Source organism: Suncus etruscus, chromosome 5 (genome assembly GCF_024139225.1).
Source record: "Suncus etruscus isolate mSunEtr1 chromosome 5, mSunEtr1.pri.cur, whole genome shotgun sequence".
In the NCBI taxonomy this organism is placed as follows: domain Eukaryota; kingdom Metazoa; phylum Chordata; class Mammalia; order Eulipotyphla; family Soricidae; genus Suncus; species Suncus etruscus.
Genome location: NC_064852.1, coordinates 65,639,718 through 65,660,425, shown reverse-complemented (window position 1 = coordinate 65,660,425; position 20,708 = coordinate 65,639,718). Strand labels below are relative to the sequence as shown.

The 20,708-nt window shown below is 42.2% G+C and overlaps 1 protein-coding gene, 1 non-coding gene and 1 pseudogene across 2 annotated transcripts in view; 2 read left to right on the top strand and 1 right to left on the bottom strand.

The window, feature by feature from the left end:
• The first annotated feature begins 4,184 nt into the window (after window positions 1-4,184).
• On the top strand, window positions 4,185-4,290 carry LOC126009881 (U6 spliceosomal RNA). Its single transcript, XR_007496057.1, has one exon. It is a non-coding gene; the product is annotated as a U6 spliceosomal RNA (small nuclear RNA).
• A 3,845-nt stretch (window positions 4,291-8,135) lies between these two features.
• LOC126010335 (uncharacterized) lies at window positions 8,136-8,309 on the bottom strand (annotated as a pseudogene).
• Window positions 8,310-15,788: 7,479 nt separating this feature from the next.
• Window positions 15,789-20,708, top strand: part of CLASP1 (cytoplasmic linker associated protein 1) — a 270,724-nt gene continuing 265,804 nt past the window's right edge. Inside the window, exon 1 of the mRNA XM_049773166.1 lies at window positions 15,789-15,869. The gene's annotated coding sequence lies outside the window, so the exon portion shown is untranslated. The remainder of the gene's footprint in view (window positions 15,870-20,708) is intronic.

Genomic DNA, 20,708 nt, shown 5'->3' with positions numbered 1-20,708 from the left:
GGGCATCAGCCTTGCATGTGCTAATCTAGGACGGAACGCAGTTTGATCCCCTGGTGTCTCATATGGTCCCCCAAGCCAGGAGAGATTTCTGAGTGCATAGCCAGGAGTAACCAGGTAAGGCCCAAAAAACAAAACAAAAAAAAAATTGGTCTAATTTACCTTCCACTCAAATAAAGATATTATGTTATCAGTGGACAAAATGTCCATTGACCAGATTTTTTTTTGTCATTGAATTTACATAAATGTGTGTTATTAAATTCAGTGGGTTTAAGAAGTGCAAGCTTCTAGTCAAACCTGTTAGTTTCAAGAGTTGGCAACTACTAGTTGCAGTCAGGAATTACAGGTTGAAAGCAACAACTAGCAGTTTGATGCACCTGGTGTTGGAATTCAAAAGAAAGAAGACAAGCAAGTGAATTTAAATATTCAGTTAATAGCAGGGTGGTAACTAATTCCAGATGACTCAGAATGCCAGTCATTGCAGTAGATGGTGCAGAAAATGTGTTTTAGCCAACTTCACGGAAGATGACTGTTTTAGAGTAGTTATATAGCCAAATCATGTGCGAGTAGAGGCAAATTCTGAAAAGTGATAAAATCAAAATATAAGAGGACATTTATTAATTTAATGAGTGGGAACAGATTGTATAGTGAATGCCAAGATTGTTTTTAATTAAATTGAAAAATATTAGATAGGAGAGATGCACAGAAGATGAGGCACCTGCCTTGCATACAACCAACCCTGGTTTGATCCCCAGAACACCATGTGGTCTCTTGAGCACTGTGAGGAGAGATCCTTAAGCAGAGCTATGAGTAAGCAATGAACACTTCTCAGTGTGGCCCAAATATCCCCCTAAATTAAAAATAAAAATAAATAAATAAATAAATAGGGGCCGGAAAGATAGCATTGAGGTAAGGCGTTTGCCTTGCATGTAGAAGTACTATGGTTCCAATTTGGCATCCCATATGGTCCCCTGAGCCTGCCAGGAGCGATTTCTGAGTGTAGAGCCAGGAGTAACCCCTGAGCGCTGCCGAGTGTGACCCAAAGACCAAAAATAAACAAACAAACAAACAAATAAATAAAACTATTAGATAAAAGGCATAGGAGACTGCTGAAAAGACTGGAGTACATTCTTTGCAAGCTGAAAGTCTGGGCTCATCCCTGGCACCTTATGTTTCCTAAAGCACTTGTAGGGAACAGTCTTCCAAGCACCGAATTGGGAGTAGCCCCTTAGCACTACTGGGTGTGACTCTATGCAACTCCTCCGCCCCCAATTAGATGACATCATATGAAAAATTACAAAACATGGCATGAACATATATAGATAATATAAAAAAGTGAACTTTAGTTACAACAGACAATAAAAGAATTCCCACCAATAGAAAAGTAAGACAAGCTAGGATCTATTACAAATACAAATCTCACAGTATAAAAATTTGCTAATAGAAAGCCATTATTGAGGCCAGAGCAGTGGCACAAGTGATAAGGCGTCTGCCTTGCCCACGCTAGCCTAGGATGGACTGCAGTTCGATCTCCCAGTGTCCCTATGGTCCCCCTAGCCAGGAGCAATTTCTGAGCGCATAGTCGGGAGTAACCCCTGAGCATCACTGGTGTGGCCCAAAACCAAAAACCAAATTAAATAAATAAATAAATAAATAAATAAATAAAGCCATTATTAATAGTATAACTACCCAAAAAAGTAATAAAAATTTAAATTATTATTTTATTTATTTTTTTTAGTTGAGAGAACCATAGCCAGTGCTTGGGGGCTCGCAAGTTCTTAATCCCCTCTTTAAGGAAAACAGGGAATGAGACTAGGGCATTACACGTGAAAAGTACATGTTCTACCACTTGAATCATATCTCAGTCCCAAATTTTCTGATTTCTTTTTTTGTTTTGTTTTGTTTTGGGGCCACACCGGCAGTGCTCAGGGGTTACTCCTGGCTCTATGCTCAGAAATCGCCCCTGGCAGGCACAGGGGACCATTTGGGAGCTGGTATTTGAACCACCGTCCTTCTGCATGAAAGGCAAACATCCTACCTCCATGCTATCTCTCTGGCCCCTTGGTTTACATATCTTTCAAGAACAGAGTGAGTCTAGCTAGGTAGCTGACCAGATGCAGGCATAGCGACTGCATTTGTCTTAATACATCATTTAATTTTTTAAATTGCAAACTGTCAAGTGACAGACTCCACCTTTATTTCAAGTACTACAAGACATAATTGATGTGGCAAAACCAAAAACATCTGAGCCAAATTATGCACTTGTGAAATAGCAAAGATTCCCAGTTACAGCAATCAATATAGCCTAATATTTATACCAAAGTACCCTAATATTTATAGCATATAGATAAAATTATCTTATCCTTAATTATTTGTCCTTAATATTTGTAAATATAAATGAAACATAAATGTTATTTTCATTAATACATAGTAGGGCAGTTTCATTTTGTTTATACATTTTAATCTTACTAATGAATTCACACTTCACTGTATGTGTTTGTGTGTGTGTGTGTGTGTGAGAGAGATAAAGTAAAAGTCACAATATGCCCATTTGAGGTAATAATTTTTATAAACTTTTAAGTGGTCTTGTCTAAATAGAAAGATGTAGAGACGAGACAATATATTGATTAAGACACTTGCTTTGTTTGCAGCCAAACATAATTCGAGCCTCATACCATACTCAAGTCACCTGAGCACTATCATGAATGACCCCTGAGTACAGACCTAAGAGGCCTGAGCATTGATTTTATGGCTCCAAATTCCTCCGCCATCCCTCACAAAAAAACATAGTTTTTATTCATTTGTTATCTTTGACCCACTACACCTGTTAAGTGTCCTTTTATGGCATATTGTAATATCTGTACAGTCCAATAATTTCTGTTTTTCCCACAAAATAAATTAAGTAGGGAGCCAGAGAGATAGTATATATTTTTTAATGTTTTTATGTTGTTTGTTTTTGTTTTTTTGTTTTTGCGTCACACCTGGCAGTGCTCAGGGGTTACTCCTGGCTCTACACTCAGAAATCGCTCCTGGCAGGCACAGGGGACCATATGGGATGTCGGGATTCGAACCACCATCCTTCTGCATGCAAGGCAAACGCCCTACCTCTCTGGTCCCGAGATAGTATAGTTAAGGGCCTTGCCTTGCATCCTACTGACACCAGGTTAAACTCCTATATTATATATGGTTCCCCAGTACCACAGGGAATCACTCTTTCACCTAGAGCCAGGAATAGGCCCTGAGTACCACCAGGTATAGACCAAACCCTCCTACCATATAAATTATATGTTTATTTTATTTTATTTTATTTTGGTTTTTGGGTCACACCCGGCAGTGCTCAGGGACAGAAATCCGGGTTTTGAACCAACCACCTTAGGTCCTGGATTGGCTGCTTGCAAGGCAAACGCCGCTGTGCTATCTCTCTGGCTCCTGTTTAATCTTTTTTTTTAAGTATAAACTATTTTGATTCAGAAATTCTGAAGAAGGGGGGGGCAGCAAGGTGGCGCTAGAGGTAAGGTGTCTGCCTTGCAAGCGCTAGCCAAGGAAGGACCGCGGTTTGATCCTCCGGGGTCCCATATGGTCCCCCCAAGCCAGGGGCAATTTCTGAGCGCTTAGCCAGGAGTAACCCCTGATCATCAAACGGGTGTGGCCCGAAAAACCAAAAACCAAAACCAAAACAAAACAAAACAGAAATTCTGAAGAAGAGGAGGGAGATATGGAGAAAGATAACACATTTAAGAGAGAATACTCATACACTCAAGCTTCTCTAAAGTCAGAGTGTCCCTAGTACAAATCCTAATGTGAAAGCAGGAAAAGCATGAAGTGTACATCTGAAGAGGAAGATTCAGATGGCATGGGTATGTGGACCAGCAACCCACATGTGCACAAGTGCATCAATACATATAGGCCCAGGGAGAACATATGCCAAACTGTGCAGTCTTTTTAAAATTAAAAAAAATATTTTTGCCTTGCATGCACCAACCTTGATTGGATCCCTGGCACCAAATATAATCCCTTGAGCCCCCACAAAGAGTAATCTCTGAGCACTGCCAGGAGGAGTCACCAGACAGAAAACCAACAAAATTGAAATCTTCTCAGTTATGCATTTCCAGAAACAAGAAAATCTGACACATTTCATGATGTACGAATAAGAGAAATTTTTTATTGTTCTCATTTTGGCAGTATATATATAAATGTATATATATGTACATATAAATGGGAATGATACAAAGAAGTTTAGCATGTACCGTGTGCAGGGATGACATGCAATATCATGGAGTGCTGTTTATTTTTAAAAAATTTTCCTTCCACCTAGTTTTGAGTGAGTCCATCTGTAAATTGAGAGACCTTTGGCAGCTATTCAAAAGGAAATCCTGAAACTAAAGTTGTCAAGTTACTTGTTCTTAGGCATTTCCCTTTTTCTTACGAGGTGTTCAAAGAGTCTGAAAGCAGCCAGATTTATTACACATTAAGCAATGAATAACATTTAAAGGGCTGCATCAGAGCTGTACTCAGAAGTGCCTAGTTTTTCATGCTTTTCATGGTAAATACCACTGACTTTAATACCACTTTTGTAACCAAGAGGCAAGTTTGTGATGTATCAATTTCACTTGTGACATCGCTAGAAACTTAAAAGTTTCCTATTCATTAAAGATGAGGTTTCCAGCCCTCCTCGTTAGTATAGTGGTGAGTATCCCCGCCTGTCACGCGGGAGACTGGGGTTCGATTCCCCGACGGACAGGTGTATGTACTTTTGGGCCCGGAGACATAGCACAGCGGCGTTTGCCTTGCAAGCAGCCGATCCAGGATCAAAGGTGGTTGGTTCGAATCCCGGTGTCCCACATGGTCCCCCGTGCCTGCCAGGAGCTATTTCTGAGCAGACAGCCAGGAGTAACCCCTGAGCGACGCCGGGTGTGGCCCAAAAAAAACCAAAAAAAAAAAAAAAAAAAAAAAAAGATGAGGTTTCCTGGGTGCTTGAGACCAGGCTAAAATGACTTGTATGGATCACAGATCGCATTGTCATTTCAGAAAGCATCCCTAACTTGACTAACAAACCCACTAATTGCCACTATGATTTGAAAGGTACAAGGGAACATGGCAACTTGTCAGATGATGAGGCCTATGAGAGGTAAACCAGATACCTGTATCGACTCCTTCGGTGGGTGATACTCAGCAAGTCAAGTAATGAGAGTAATTGTACTCCAGGGAGTGGTTATGAAATGATTTAGCAAACCAGTTTCTAATCTCCTGTTTTCATCATAGACAAAAGATTTGCTCTGCCTTTGCCCACACATTTCTGTGTTATACACCAATTTCAGCAATCTTCCAGTCCTCAAGTAGTACAAATCTAGATTCTATGTGGGCTATGGTACAGACCTTTTAGTATAGATTTATATCTGTTGTTTTCCTATAGGTCTGAGATATTTTTTTCACTGCACATCTAGCCTGGATTACTAAAGATTAAAGCTGACTAATCGGATGTTCCTGTTACTTAAATACTTAGGCTCATTTAAACTGAAAAATAATATCTAACTGAATCTAAGAAAAGAAAGAAATCTGGTTCAAAGTAGAGCACTTGCCTTGCATGTATGAGGCCCCTGGGTTCAGTCAATGGCACTGCAAAATAAATTTAAAATTAAAAATAAAGAAGAGGATATTCTCTTGCTCAAAATTTAGTGATTTCTGATTTCTTTTTGTAGAAACATTCTATTAAAAATAAGCCACAATGTGGCCAGAGCGATAGTGCAGTGATAGAACATTTTTCTTTTCTTTTCTTTTTTTTTTTTTAGAACATTTTTCTTGCGTGCAGCCGACTCAGAACCCAGGTTCTATTCCTGGTATCCTCTATGGTCCTTGACCTTGCCAGGAGTGATTTCTGAGCACAGAGCCAGAAATAACTCCTGAGCACCACCGGGTGTGGCACCAAAACAAAACAAAACAAAAGCTACAATGGAGCAATAGCACAGCGATAGGCATTTGCCTTCTACGGGGTGTGTCCAAAACAACAAAACAAAACAGCTACAAAATTATTTAAGAATAAAATTTATGGGGCCGGAGAGATAGCATGGAGGTAAGGCATTTGCCTTTCATGCAGGAGGTCATTGGTTCGAATCCCGATGTCCCATCTGGTTCCCCGTGCCTACCAGGAGCAATTTCTGAGCCTGGAGCCAGGAATAACCCCTGAGCACTGCCAGATGTGACCCAAAAACCAAAAAAAAAAAAAAAAAAAGAATAAAATTTATGGGGCCGGCGTGGTGGTGCTAGAGGTAAGGTGTTTGCCTTGCCAGCGCTAGCCTAGGACGGACCGCAGTTCTTTTTTTTTTTTTTTTTTTTTTTTTTTTTTGTTTTTTTTTTGGGTCACACCCGGCATTGTCAGGAGTTACTCCTGGCTGTATGCTCAGAAATCGCTCCTGGCAGGCTCGGGGGACCATATGGGATGCCGGGATTTGAACCACCGTCCTTCTGCGTCTAAGGCAAACGCCTTCGGTCCCGGGCGTCCCATATGGTCCCCCAAGCCAGGAGCGACTTCTGAGCGCATAGCCAGCAGTAACCCCGGGTGTGGCCCAAAAACCAAAACCAAAAAAAAAATAAATAAATAAAATAAAATTTTTTTGTTTTTTTTTTTTTTGGTTTTCAAATGTTTTATTTTCAAATTATTGTTATCAATTCACAAAGAAGTAAGCAGGATTGAGATGAAAGGGAAATATTAAGGCAATTCAAGCATCATCTAAATATATCAAGGTAACTGGAATTACATGCAAGAAAAAATGTTACTGCCTCTTCTTGTTAATATTCTAAATATTAAAATATTGGGGTGAGAAGTAGAGTACAATTGTTTTAGGTGTGCAGATCTATGTATGGCGAGGAAAAGCTGACATGTCACATTTTATATGCTCAAATATCTTTTCTTAAACTAGATTTTCATTTATTGTCCTTAGTAAATTTTATTTTGTATGCCTATTTTTTTTCTCTTTTTTTTTTTTTTTGGTTTTTGGGCCACACCCGGTAACGCTCAGGGCTTACTCCTGGCTATGTGCTCAGAAGTTGCTCCTGGCTTGGGGGACCATATGGGACACCGGGGGATCGAACCGCGGTCCGTCCAAGGCTAGTGCAGACAAGGCAGGCACCTTACCTTTAGCGCCACCGCCGGCCCCATGCCTATTTTTTTAAAAAGAATAAAATTTATTTATTGCGCTCCAAGTCCCCAGACACACACACTCTCTCTCTGTGTCTCTCTGTCGGTCTGTCTGTCTCTCTCTCTTTCTCTCTCTCTCAAAATTTTATTTATTGCAAGTTTGCAAAACAAAACAAAACAAACAAACCAGAGTGAAGAGAGGACAGGGCACTTGCCTTGCACACAGCCAGCCCAGGTTTGATTTCTGGCATTATGTTTGATCCCTAAAGTATTATCAGGAGTGATCCCTGCACACTTCCAGGTGGTTTCTTGCTTAGAATATTTTGGTATTTATTATTTATTTGGTATTATTATTTATTATTATTTTATTATTATTATTATTATTATTGACACACACAATAGCTTCTCCTGCCTAGCAATATCCTGAAAGAAATCCCAAAAACGCCTTTAACTGACTTTATGGTATATTCGATAGATTTTCTTCAGTGAGATTAATGTTATTTCTTTTTTAATGAATGGATTTAGTAGTTTTTTTTTTTTTACATACATCAAGCCCTAGTTTATTAGACTCAATTTAGACTAAAGATCTTAGTTGGTTAACCTATTAAGCTCCAATTTTTCTTCTTGGCTCTTTGGTTACACTCAGAAGTCAGCGGCCACATTAACAACTTTCAATATGGGATGCACTGACTTGAAGCATTGTCTAGCAGTGACGCTGAGACAGGTGCAACTTTAGTTATTTTTAAGCTTCATTAGGTCTTTGTTTGTTTTGTTTGTTTGTTTGTTTGGTTGGATTTTGGGCCATACCCGGCTGGTGCTCAGGGGTTACTCCTGGCTGTCTGCTCAGAAATAGCTCCTGGCAGGCACAGGGGACCATATGGGACACCGGGATTCGAACCAACCACCTTTGGTCCTGGATCGGCTGCTTGCAAGGCAAACACCACTATGCTATCTCTCCGGGTCCAGGTCTTTCTTTAAACAATTATTATTCCCCTGGCGGGGGGGGGGGTGCACCGTTCCTGGAGGTACTGCAATACCAGGTCGATGTGTGGAATGGATGGAGCAAGCTCCTATTCCAGTTCCTAGTGCCAAAAATCCATTTAATATATTGTCATCGGATAGACGACTGATAAGAACAGATACTACACTTGATCTTAGCAAAAGGCCGAGAAGTGATGAATTTATTAGTTGATAACCATTGACTATGATGAACATGCTGGGGGTATAAGATGTATGTTAGGAAGAGTAAATGCATAACATAATAATGTGAGAGACCGTAAAAATAGTACAGTGTGTAGGGAACTTGCCTTATAGGTAACCCCCCCCCCACTTAATCCCCTACACTGGTCTCCCAAGTGACACCAGGATAGATCCCTAAGCACATACCAGAATTATATCCTGAGCACCATTGGATATCTGCCAAAAAAGAAAAAAGAAAACAACAACAACAACCAGTAATAAATATAAGCTATTTTGGGTGGGTTATACACTGCGATGCTCTTGGGCCACATTTGATTCTGTGCTCAGGGACCACACTTGGTGATAATACTCAAGGGACCATGTGCTGTGCTGGGTTTCAAAATACTGTCATGGCTGCATTTCTTTATCCTGGCCGCATCCATTTCTGCTCAGGGGACCATATTAGGTGATGCCCAGGGGTTACTCTTGTCTCTGCACTCAGAAATCACTCCTGGTGGGCGCTGGGGGCCATACAGGATGCTGGGGATCAAACCTGGATCAGCCATTTGCAAGGCAAGAACTCTATCCACTTCATTATCTCTATGATCTCCATTTCTAATTTTTCTGAGGGGTCCACCCTTCGCTGGGTAGTGTCTCTTTATTATTTTTATTTTGGCCACACCTGGTAGTGCTCAGAGGTAACTCCTGGCTCTCTCAGTAATCACTGCTGAAGGGCTCGGAGAACCATATGGGATGCCTGAGATAAAACCTGGTTGGCCACATGCAAGGCAAACACCCTATTTATTGTACTATTGTTCTAGCCCCTAGTGTCTCATTATTGGCATCTGGATGGTACCTTCATGCACTGGGTGACTTCAGAGCCAGTGACTTACAACTTCTTTAGAGTACATCTTGGTTTCGTTCTTGAAAAGAATGTAAAGAACTAATGTGGGCCTTTCCAGTAGGCCTACTTGCCTATAACATCTTCTATGTACTATGATTTGGGGGTCTTACATCTAAGTCTTTAGTCTACTTGGATTATTTTTGTATATAAGCTATGGTAGACTCTACTCTCTCTCTCTCTCTCTCTCTCTCTCTATATATATATATATATATATATATATATGGGGAGGAGCATGGTATAAATATACATATATATGTATGCTTATATATAGAAAGAAGTATGGCGTGTGTGTATTTGGATATATACACACACATAAAGTATGCTTTCCTTAAGAAAGAGTTGGGAGATAGTACAGAGATAGGTCACATGCCAGAAAATGTGCCTGATCCAGGTTCAATTCTTGACACCACATGGTCCTCCTAACATTGTCTAGAATCCCTGGTATCCCTGGTAGTACAGAATATGAGTGGCATCACTCTCAGGCACCCTCACTGAGCCTGTGACTAATTGAATGAGGATCACTCATGGTTTCTCTGAACCTCTCAAGCACCTTTTGGAAGACCTCTCCCTAATAAAATGCTAAAATATTTATGGCTAAAATAATATGACTATCTTTGTCTAGGGAGGTGACTAAGAAGTAGAGTCATGAGAAAACAATCTATTAATAAAGCAATTCTTTTTTTTTGGGGGGGGGTCACACTCGCTGATGCTCAGAAATCGCTCCTGGCAGGCTTGGGGACCATATTGGGGTGCCAGGAATTGAACTCAAATCTGTATCTGGGTTGCCGCATGTAAGGCAAACTCCTACAGCTGTGCTATCGCACTGGCCCCTAATAAAGGTTTTTTTTGAGTGGGATGAGTGGGGTTAAGGTTCAGGTGAGGCTACTATATGCAAAGCACAACATACTTCACACATTTGAACCATCTCTCAGCACCCTACTCGTTTTTTTTTTTTTTTTTTTTCCTGGCAGCTTCAGGAATAGAAGCCAGGGCACCACATATGCAAAGTAAGTGATATATCATTTAGCCACACCCGCAAGCTACTCTCAACAACTCTGTAAATGTATTAATTCACTTTCCTGCATCCTCTCAAACCAAATACTTTTAAATGATCTATCTTGTCTAGTGTCCATTTACCTTCATCATTTAGTGTTTCTCCATTCTTTTGAACCTTTTCATATTTTGTCAACACCACTTTGCTGTAGACATCTTGCGTCTCAGCAATTCTCGTGGGTCATAGTCCTTTCACGGGAGGAAAACGGGTAACACGAGCAGACGAATATGAAATATAAAATAATGATACCACACGCAGTACATGGGGTCAACAAGTTTCTGGCAGGAGTGCGACAAGTTTAATTTTTTGTGCAGGGAAATTTATAGGGGTAAAATTAGCCACAGGCGAAGAATAATTGTAATCACAAAGCCTAGTACAATAATGACAATACCTAAGCAATGAGTGTGACTAAAAATTCTAAGTTACAAGAGAGAAGGTCACACAACTCAAGGTAACTCCTTGCAAGCTTACTTTAAATGCAAAAATCAGGATTAGTAGGAAATATCGAGAAACTTGGTCTTTCTAGGCTGGACTAAATGAAGGGAGGTACCAAATTCCCAGGAATGAGCTTCCCTATTTCTAAAGGAGGGTCAAAAGTCAAAATCTGTATTCTGGGGCCCGAAGAGATAGCACAGCGGTGTTTGCCTTGCAAGCAGCTGATCCAGGACCAAAGGTGGTTGGTTCGAATCCCGGTGTCCCATATGGTCCCCGTGCCTGCCAGGAGCTATTTCTGAGCAGACAGCCAGTAACCCCTGAGCAACACTGGTTGTAGCCCCCCCCCCAAAAAAAAAATCTGTATTCTGGTTACACCCTTGATTACCAGAAACTGCAGCTGGAAAGGACATATTTGAAAAGGAGAGAAAAATTGTCTTTGCTTTTAGGGCTGACTATATCCAGAAAAAGGGGTTCTCAAATAAACTTTGGTGCTGGAATTTCTGAGCCAAATTATTTGATAGGGGCTATTATTTTGCCTGATATATACAAAGGAGAGATAGTCAAATACTGGCTGAAAATGTAATGCCAGGCATCTCTTTGGAAATTCCTCAACCATCCACGCAGGGGAAAAAGGCGTCCACAGCGGGCCTTTTGAGGAACCCATGGGGGTTAAATTAGTTCTACCCACCAGGAAAATCTGAGGATACATCTGGTGAGCTGAGCCCCCCTAAAAGCTTAGGCATGCCCTGGCACCACTTGGACATTATAGTTACAAAAACAAAAAAATAGGCAAAGGTGGCTTTTAGTATTTTTTGTCTTTGGGCCATACCAAGCTGCCTAGGGTTTACTCCTGGCTCTGTGCTGAGGAATCACTCCTTGCAGTGCTTAGGGAACTTATGTGGTGCCCATTGGGCAACGTTGACTGTGTACAAAGGAAGCACCTTACCAGTTATCTCTTTGGGTCTGTTTAGTATTTATTTTACATTTGGGGTTTTGAGATGTACTGGACGTGTTCAGGATATGTGGTGCTGATGATTGAACCAGAATCTGAACTGAGGTTGTCCACATGCAAAATAAGCACCTTAACCTCGATAATATCTCTGACTTTGAGTCCTTTAACCTTTGTTTACTTTCTGTAGTTTCCTTTTATGTTAGAAGCTGTTCTTAATGTGATCCGTGAATTTTACCTGGTTTATCTGATTCCTTATCTAATTTCAATATGATAAAAATTATTTTTCACTTGCCTTTTGTTCCTCTATGTTCTATGTTCTAAAAATTGCTCCTGGCAGTGCCTTGCTGGGGATCTAATTGGGTCTGCTGTGTGCAAGGCAAATGTCCTACCCTCTGTGCTATTGCTCCGGATGCAAGGTTAGTTTGTTATTTTTTTTTAGTAATTATTATTTAATTTTTGGATTTTTGGGCCACACCCAGCGACTTTTCAGAGGTTACTCCTGGCTCTGTGCTCAGAAGTTACTCCAGGCAGGTTCAGGGGACCATATGGGATTTCGGGAATTGAACCCTAAAAATGCGCTACCTACTGTGCTATCGATTCGGCCTAATTCTTAAATTCTTTATTTTTTTTATTTTGGGCCATACTCGTTTGCGCTCAGGGTTCTGCACTCAGAAAACGCTCCCGACAGACTCGGGAAACCATATTGGATGCTGGGAATCAAACCAGGGACTGTTCCGGGTCAGCAGCATGCAAGGCAAACGTCCTACTGCTGTGCTGTCACTCCTGCCCCAGTTCATAAATTCTTTTTCTTTTTCTTTTCTTTTCTTTCTTTCTTTTTTTTTTATTTTTTTCTTTCTTTTATTTATTTATTTTTTTGTTTTGTTTTGTTTTTGGGTCACACCCGGCAGTGCTCAGGGGTTATTCCTGGCTCCAGCCTCAGAAATTGCTCCTAGCAGGCATGGGGGACCATATGGGACGCCGGGATTCGAACCGATGACCTCCTGCATGAAAGGCAAACGGCTTACCTCCATGCTATCTCTCCGGCCCCTTTCTTTCTTTTTTTTAATCTTTAAGTACCATGATTACAAGCATGATTGTAGTTGGGTTTCAGTCATAAACAGAATTCCCCCCCTTCACCAGTGCAACATTTCCACCACCAGTGCCTCCCTTCTTCCTCCACTGCCTGTATTCTCGACAGGCATTCTACTTCTCTCATTCTTTAACATTGTCATGCTAGCTGTTAGTGTAGTTATTTCTCTATCTTAAATTCTTAAACGCTGGAGTGGTCCAATTTTTTAAAGGCTCGTTGTTATTTGGGGGTGATAATGGTGTTTACACCGGGGCCAGAGTTACTGGAGGTAAAGTGCTTGCTTTGCATACAGTTCATCCTGCTGTGAGTTCCTGGCACTAAGTTCTGTCCTGCCAGTGCCAGCAGGGGCTAGTCCTGAGCAGAGTCAAGAAAAGCACTCTAAGCGCTGTCCTCTGTGTTCATTAAACTTGACTGGCATTTTCTACTTTTTGGAAGTGATGAATAGACCTGAAATGCACTCCTGGGGTCATTTTTACACTTTGAGAAATGTAGTTTTTGACAGTAGGCCCTTATACAGACCATGAACTTGACAGCAAAACTTTGTCATGTCAGCCAATTCTTTATCAAATGAAAGTTCACTCGTACATATGAATTGTCTTTCAATATCAATGTCTAAAACCAGTGAATTAGTCAGTAGTCAAAAGGCCCAGTTTCCAAAGATATTTTGGTTTCCTAATTATTTGTATCATGTATGTGTGGGGCTGAGCCTCTTCTCAGTCCATTGTTAACCCTTATTTTCTCATCCATAAAATGTGCAATAAAAATGGATTATTTATTTGGAAGAACAGTAATTCATGTCAGTGGTGGTATAATGCAGCCTCCGGACACTTCCTATAAATGTACTGAGTCACCCTGCCCTGCATCTTCATAAAAAAACAGTTCACCCATTCAGTTAGCACCCCCACTTGAGGACCTGAAACAATAAAGACTTCTCTACCGGTTTCCAGTCTTACTTGGTTTCACTCATTGAAAACAGGGTCTCAAAGAGATATTTGTATACCTATGTTCACAGTAGCTCTACTCACAATAGACAAGAGATGGACGTCACCCAAGAGGCGGCTGTTGAAGAGCTATACAATGGAATATTATTCTGCCTTCATTAAAAAGGAAATTCTGACACTTGCTACATGATGAACTCCATGCACATAGTGCTGATTGAAAGAAGCTGGTCACAGACAAATACCATGTGGCCCCATTTCAATGAGGCAACTGGGTGTGTGAATTCAGAGACAAAGGTGGGTGCTGAAGAGCAGAGGAAAAGCAGTAAGAATCAGGGCATTCTGGTTATGTAAGTTGAGCAGAAAATTTGTGGGACAGAACCACAGCAACTGTCAATGTATTTTTTGAGCTGCAATGTAAATAAATATGCTTTACTGATCATGACTATTTTCTTTTTAATTTTTATTTTTTGACTGTGACTCTTAAGGAGGCCCCCCACCCCCATAGTTTATTTAAACTTAAAATGCCCCAAACTTATTTTACTCTCCTCTAGTCCCTTCCAGGTAGGCAGTCCTCCTTATTGTGGTACTCCAGCCCCTGCCTCCACTGCAGTCTGAAATGCTCTGGAATTGTCTGGTCTTTCCCAAAAGGTTATATGCAGCTTCCCCCTCAAAGGATAACAATCCTACCTCACAGAACATCAAACCATTTCTACATGTAACCTTGGTCCTAGTCTTCAGATCAGAAGTCCTTTCTCTTTTCTGTGCACTATAGAGGGCCAGCACACAAGATTAGCATTTTAGTCTACCTGGAGCTAGGTAAGCTAAGTAAAGATTAGCCGGGGAAAACTCCAAAATTCTGATCCTCGAGATGCAGTAAAGTTAATTCAAGTGTACAAGAGCAGTGTACAAAATAGATTTCAGGGGCCTGGAGCGATCATATAGCGTAGGGCGTTTGTCTTGCACGGGGCTGATCTGGAACGGCCCGGGTTCGATTCCCGGCATCCCAACCAACCAACCAAACCCCCAAACAAAGCAATTTCAGTATACAAAACGGAAGCTGTCAATGTCAAATACCCAGCACCGTGTACAAGGGTCAGAAGTTCCTGCAGGATTCTTAAAGGTCTTTCTGCCCAGATACTCGGCCAGACAATTTAGAGGACCCAGCGGTGTTCTAGATGGAAAAGGGGAATCTGGGGGATCCTTGCAAGTCTCTCCGGCCGGATCTGCTCCCCACAACCCCCCCCACCCGGGTTCAGAACCGTTAGAAAGTAGTTTCCGGCTCAAGAATCCGCGCCAACAGGGGAAGGGAAGAGGGGACAGTGGCAATAGATTTTTGCACCCTAATTGGGCCTCTCTGGGGGAGGGAGGTGGGGTGGAAACGGGGTTAATCAGAAGTGAAAGACCATTTCTCCAGATTTTATTTTTTATTTTTATAGAGAAAGAAAAAGATTTTAAAAAAAAAAGTCCACTCATTACCCTTACTCCAATCTGCTGACCACAGTAAGCAGCCAGGTCGTTGACGCTCTGGAAAATAAATAAAGAGCCTTTCTCCCAATTTTAGACCCAAGGAAGTTCCAGCCTGACTTTTTTTTCCACTAGATTCCTAGATTTTTCTAAATTTCCTGCTGTTCTGGACTCAACGCCTCCTTTAGATGCCCTTCTCCATAGCGTGGCCGGTCCTTCCTCGTGGAACAAAAGTTTTGCCGCAACTCCCCGAGGGAACCACCTACATCCGGTAAAAATTTAAATAAATAAATAAATAAATGAATAAATAAAACCCCTTCTCCGCTACGGCTCGCCACGAGGCTCAAAAACGTCATTCACCGCGGAGCCCAACCGCTCGCGCGCTTGCCCGTCTATCCAGAGTGCAGCCGGGCGCAGGCGCCTGCGCGCGACGACGTGTACCATAGAGAGGAGAAGAGGAAGTCGCCTCTCTGCTCTCAAGTTTTTACAATTCTCTATGGTCCAGTCGGGTCGGTGACTGTAAGAGGGGAAAAAAAAAAAAAAGAGGACCGCACTGCGCAGGCGCACTGGCTTTCTTTTTTTTTTTTTTTTTTCTCTTTCCCGCACCCAGCGCTTTCACCTCATTGGGGTGGAGGAGAGAGAAGAGAAGAGAAGAGAAGGCGGCGGCCGCCGGAGATCCGCAGCGGCGGCAACTCGAGCGGATAAATTCAGGACGCCTGTGAGTAACCGGGATCAAGGCGAGGAGCTTTTCAGAGAAAACTCAGCCCTGCCAGGCCCTCTTGGTCGAGATGGGGGGGGACGAGGTCCAGCGCTGTCATCCAGCTTTGGGGTGCACTTTGGGGGAGGGGGAGGGGCGGCCCTGAGATGGGATGGAGGGAGGGAGCATGGTGGGGCCGAGCACCCCCCCGATGGCGGATCTCCCTCCCACAGGCTGGGCAAGCGAGTAAGCGGGGGGACAGACAGACAGGTCGACAGTTGGGGGGTCAAAGCCGGCTTTGTGTGTGCTGCTCACTCACTCTCATTTCCTCTCCCAGACCCCACCCCAGGGTGGGCCCCTGGACCTGAGCCTTCCTTCACCCCGACATCCCAACCGCAGGCCTAGCCCAGAGTCACCTTCCCAACCCCCTGATGAGGCCTGGGGAGGATTTGAGGGGTTCTGGAGAAAGAGAGGTGACAGAGATCCACAGCCTGAAAGTCGGGGTGCAGAGGAGTGATGGGGTGTGGAGAAAGAGCCAGAGGCCAGGGGAGATGGGGGGGTGCCTGCGAGGCTGAGGCTAGGGAGCCCCAGGCTGGGATGCCCCCAGGGCCCGGCCCAGACAAAAAGCTGGATGGAGGGAGAGGAGAGGCGCTCAGTTTTGTTTGCTTTTTTTTTTTAGGGGGGCGGCCCGGTGGGATACGGAAGGGTCCCCCCACCCCCTCTTGGTTGCTTTTTTTTTTGGAGGTGGGGGGAGCTGGGAATGCAGACCGTGCAGAGTAGAAGCAACTCAGCCAGGGCAGGCGCCTGCCTCCTCAACTTGCCTTTGTTGTGCTTTGGTATTGGCACAGACGCTCTGACGAAGACCAAGACCCGGGTGTGTGATGTTGTTGCTGCACGTTAAATAAAGACCTGGTTTGGGTACAGTGGAACTTAACTACATCGAATTTTTGGCTTTCCATTATTATTATTATTATTAATATTATTATTATATTATTATCTTGCCCAGCCATACGGATGGAGGATGGGGGTTTTCCAAGAGTCTTAACTTATTACATCATGCTTTTGAATATAGAAGTTTTGTTTCTGAAAAAAATTTATTTTATTTTATTTTATTTTTTTTGTGAGGGATAGAGCCACCGGGTCTGTTTGTATTGCCTCCGGGTGCATTAGTAGTGGGGTGCGCTTATTAAAGAATGACCTCTCGGCCTCCTCAGTTCTTGAAACAGACTTTTCATTAGTAGCGGTGGCAGGGAAGGGATTGAGAATCGCTAGTCCTTTGGGAAGTGATGGTGCAGAAGAGATAGAGTCGGGGAACAGTTGCAGTCTGCCATGTGCCTGTTCCTATGCCACACTACCCAATATATATAGATATATCTATATGTCTATATATATTATGGCTTTTGAAGGTGTTGCTTTTATTATATTAGTTTATGTTAGTGGCATTTGTTGAGTCTTGGGTTTGAGGGATCTTGGACCATGGACACCTTTGGCTTAGCAACGAACTGGGAGAATAGTAACATTGATGCAGAGAGGGAATTGATAAGGAAAATAACACCACAATGACCTAGAATTACTGAATATTGTTTTATACGCTCTACTTGCCAAGAAAGATTTTAATTTTGGTGATTGCTCAGCTTATTCATCTCTGTAAAGTTGTGTAAATGTACCTTTTTAGCATCTGTAATTCAGATTTCACTTTTTAACAATTCCTACTTTGTCAGCCTGGTGTGGTTAGATTTTAATTTTATTTATAGATTTAATTTTCATTAAGGAGTTTTTGGCGGTAGCAGTACATGTTCCCAACAAAGGAGACTGTTGAGAGTGGAATGTTGTATCATGTTAAAAATTTAAGTGGTAAACGTGGAAAAGACCTTTGTCAAGCTTACTTTTAAAGTTAGTGTTTGAACTGAAAGTCAGATCTTGTGTATTTGTGGCTTTTGGTCACAAAGTGGACTTTTATGTAAAAGAGATAAATATTTTAAGTGTTTATAGGAAGCAAAATCTGAAGCCTGTTGTTGTGTTATGCTTCACTAACTATTGAGTGAAGTTGAGAGGATGGGAACCTGCTTTTTATAGAGTAAGATTTCATATTCTTAAAATAGTTTGACAGGGATGTTGAGAAATAATTGGTCAGTAGAACATTGAAGTTGATGTGTTGTATTTTGTGCACTGATATTTTTGTATTGCTTTTTTTTTTTTTTTTTTTGGTTTTGGTTTTTGGGCCACAACCAGCGGTGCTCAGGGGTTACTCCTGGCTCTGCGCTCAGAAATTGTTCCTGGCAGGCTCAGGGAAACATATGGGATGCTGGAGATTGAATCTTGGTCCATTCATGGGTCCTTAGCAAGGCAAACGCCCTACACTGTACTATCTTTCTGCCCCCCTCCCTTTTTTCTTTTCTGTTAATCCTATTTTCTTCTGAGTTGGTTCTAATTTGGGTCTCATTTGGTCCTCCATTTATTCTTAATCTACTAGAGTCATAGTTTTTAGAATATAATATGGAATTTGGTATTTTCTAGTATTGTTGGTAAATAGGGATTATAAAATATTAGACTTTGATGAACTAAAACATTTTTGTTTGTTTGTTTGTATTTATGGGTCACACCCGGTGGTGCTCGGGTTACTCCTGGCTCTGTGCTCCTGGCAGGCACAGGGGACCTTATGGGATCCGGGATTGGAACCACCATCCGTCCTGGATTGGCTGTTTGCAAGGCAAACACTCAACCGCTGTGCTATCTTTCAGGCCTCTGAATTAAAACTTTTTGTTTTGATAATTGGTGGTCCAATACCAGAAAGAGTAAATAGTAGTAAAAATTACAAATATTTAAAAATGATATCACTTCGGGGCTGGAGAGGTGGCGCTAGAGGTAAGGTGTCCGCCTAGCAATCACTAGCCTAGGATGGACCATGGTTCTATCCCCCCAGCGTCCCATATGGTCCCCCCCAAGCCAGGAGCAATTTCTGAGCGCTTAGGGAGGAGTAACCCCTGATCGTCAAATGGGTGTGGCCCAGAAAACAAACAAACAAACAAAATTAAAAGAATAAAAATGATATCTCATGATTTCTAGAGGAAAATAATCTCTTAGTTTTAAAAAATTGAAATCAGCAGTACTGATTATGGTTTTTTATATTAAGAAGAATAATAATTTAAAAGAGTAAACTAGAACTGGAGAGAGATGCCTTGCACATAGTCTACCAGGGTTCTATCTCTGGCACTACTGTTGGGTCTCTGAGTTCTGTCAGGAGTGAGCCCTAAGCACAGAGCCAGCAGTAGCTATGAGCACTGTCAGATGTGTCCCACAAACAAACAAAAAACTCCAACCCCCCTAAATATCCCCAACTCCCCTCCCAACCAAAACAATGAACTGTTTTCTACAGTGTAGATGGGACAGCATCCCTAAGATATGTGTGGTGTGTGTGTGTGTGTGTGTGTGTGTGTGTGTGTGTGTGTGTGTATGTATGTGTGACTAAGTGAAATAATCTTAAAGATCCGATCCTTTTTGAGCACCGAATTTACTGATTGTTTCTGGTCAGGTCTTCCTCACCCCAGTATTTTCCATCCTCTTTTCTGCTCAGACCATTAGTGCTATTCTGAATGCTTTTCCTATATAGGTTCATTTTTTGTTTTTAGCAGCACTAAGTTTTTGTTTGTTTGTTTGTTTTTTGTTTTTGGGCCACACCCGTTTGACGCTCAGGGGTTACTCCTGGCTATGCGCTTAGAAATCGCCCCTGGTTTGGGGGACCATATGGGACGCCGGGGGATTGAACCGTGGTCCGTCCTACGCTAGCGCTTGCAAGGCCTTACCTCTAGCGCCACCTTCCTGGCCCCAGCAGCACTAAGTTTTATTTTAATTATTCTAAGACACTTTAGAACTGATAAAGGGTTCTTCAAACTAACAATTCTTGATAAACTGTTTAAATTTAATTTCTATTTCCATTTTACAGTAACCAAGAAAGCTTAATTTTGCAGTGCCAGGCATCAAAGCCAGGACCACAGGCATTCAAGTGCTCTACCTCCTTGTCCTTATCTTCCTTTTTTTTTTGGGTCCTTGCACTAGTCAGTGTCCAGGTACATCAGCCGGGCCTGCCACATGGGCTGGATAGTTCAGTGAGCATACTCAGTAGTGTAGGGGATCTTTGGAGTTACTCCCAGCACTGCTGGGGTCACCATTTAGCGCTAGGATTAAATTCAGGACATCTGCATGCCAGGCAACGCTTTCTAAGCATTTGGAGTCATTTCTGTAGTCCTCTGAATTCTTTGTTATTTTTGTTGTTAGGTCACACCTGTCCCCGTGTGTGTGGGATGTTGTTGATGATGGTCAGAGGCCAAGTGGGTATTGAACCCTGGCCTCCTGCATGCAAAAACATGTGCTCCAATTCATTGGACTAAGTATCATTTCCTTCTCCAGATTCTTTTTTTTTTTTTTTATTTTTTTTTTTTGGTTTTTTTTTTTTTTTTTTTTTTGGTTTTTGGGCCACACCCGGTGACGCTCAGGGGTTACTCCTGGCTATGCGCTCAGAAGTCGCTCCTGGCTTGGGGGACCATATGGGACGCCGGGGAATCGAACCGCGGTCCGTCTCCTAGGCTAGCGCAGGTAAGGCAGGCACCTTACCTCCAGCGCCACCGCCCGGCCCCCTTCTCCAGATTCTTATGGCAACTCCAATCTATTTCTCCCATGGATCCTTAACGTTTAGATTGCTGCTTTCTTACTTAGTTTCTCTGTATCTGTTGTCTTCTCTATTTCCTGCCTGGAAGTTTCTTTATTCTTAACTGTATCTATTGTCTCCACTACCTTGAAAGATTCATTCTTGTGTATTCACTCTTCCCTAGATCCGAGGGACTTCGAAAAATGCTTTGTAGT